Below are 1,860 nucleotides of genomic sequence, written 5' to 3'. Positions count from 1 at the left end.
TACTCGCGAGGCTGAGGCAGGAGAATCGCTTGAACCCGGGAGGCTGAGGTTACAGTGAGCCAAGATCTCCAGCCTGGGTGACAAAGCGAGACTAAGTCTCAAAAAAAAAAAAAAAAAAAAGAAAAGAAAAAGAAAAGAAAAAACCAAAAACAAACAAACAAACAAAAAAAGAGGACTTCATCATTTTTCAGGGATTACATTTTCTTTCGTTTTCTCTCTACATCCTTCTCGTTCTTCAGCCAATGGATGAGAAAAGAGATGCAGAGAAGACGCATTTGCTTCTTATCCACACATCACTTCCATTCACTATTAGTCAATCTGGGTGTTGCTGAGAATAGCAGTTTCCTAGCGGGACAGCCACTTCTCAGCAATAAACAACACACTGAAAGAAAAGTATAAATCTTTCATCAAAAGATACTGTATTTTAAGCAAAATAAGCATATGCATCAATAATAAAATGCTTGTGGTAAAATAAAGAATTTTTTTATGGCCAAGGGCGGTGGCTCAAGAGTGTAGTCTCAATACTTTGGGAGGCTGAGGGGGGCGGATCACTTAAGGTCAGGAGCTTGAGACCAGCCTGGCCAACATGGTGAAACCCCGTCTCTACTAAAAAATACAAAAGTTAGCTGGGCGTGGTGGCATGCACCTGTAGTCCCAGCTACTTGTGCAGCTGAGATGGGAGAATCGCTTGAACTCAGGAGGCGGAGGTAGCAGTGAGCCGAGATTGCCCCTGCACTCTAGCCGGGGCGACAAAGTGAGACTCCGTCTCAAAAAAAGATAAAAAGAAAATAAACACAAAATAATATATTTTTTAATTTCTATTGAAGGCAGGTAATATTTGACCAAAAGTTCTCATCTATAGCTGTACATTAAATGCTACTTTTTATTAAAAATTGTATTTTATATGTAAGTACTCAATTTATATCACTGTTTTTCACTATTTCAATACCGTCTTCACTTTGTATCAGTGAGATGCAATCAGGAACTCCCTGATAATGAGTTTCAATCTTAACTATTAGGCCCAACACCCTCTCACCCAATACTTGTTTTTATTCCTGACATAACATTTTTGACTTTGAATTTTCTAATTTCGTAGAAATAAAGAGAAATTTTAAAAGAGGGGTTTGTTTTTTTTCCCCACCCTTAGTATGTAGAACCTGATATTTGGTTTAAAGTTCTCATTACTAAGCCTAACACAAATACTTCGGTAAATGGATTCTAACAATGGCATCCCTTTAGTGACTTAAAAGAGACACTAATTGGCCGGGCACGGGGGCTTACGCCTGTAATCCCAGCACTTTGGGAGGCCCAGGCAGACAGATCACCTGAGGTCTGGTGTTAAAGAGGCCAGCCTGACAAACATGGTGAAATCCCATCTCTACTAAAAATACAAAATTAGCCAGTTATGGTGGTGTGCGCCTGTAGTCCCAGTTACTGTGGAGGCTGAGGCAGGAGAATAGCTTGAACCTGGAAGGTGAAGCTTGCAGTGAGCCAAGATCACGCCACTGCATTCCAGCCTGGCAACAGAGCAAGACTCCACCTCAAAATAAATAAATAAATAAATAAATAAATAAATAAATAAATAAATACATAGCACGTCACTGCATTCCAGCCTGGAGACAGAGCGAGACTCTGCCTCAAAATAAATAAATAAATGAACGAATGAATTAATGAATAAATAAATAAAAGACCCGGTGCAGTGGCTCATGCCTGTAATCCCAAGACTTTGGGAGGCCCAGGCAGGCGAATCACGAGGTCAAGAGATCGAGATCATCCTGGCCAACATGGTGAAATCCCATCTCTACTAAAAATACAAAAATTAGCTGGGCGTGGTGGCCCACTCCTGTAGTCCCAGCTACT

This window comes from Mandrillus leucophaeus, unplaced genomic scaffold (genome assembly GCF_000951045.1).
Source record: "Mandrillus leucophaeus isolate KB7577 unplaced genomic scaffold, Mleu.le_1.0 Scaffold959, whole genome shotgun sequence".
Taxonomy (NCBI): Eukaryota; Metazoa; Chordata; class Mammalia; order Primates; family Cercopithecidae; genus Mandrillus; species Mandrillus leucophaeus.
This window is presented reverse-complemented; position numbering follows the sequence as displayed.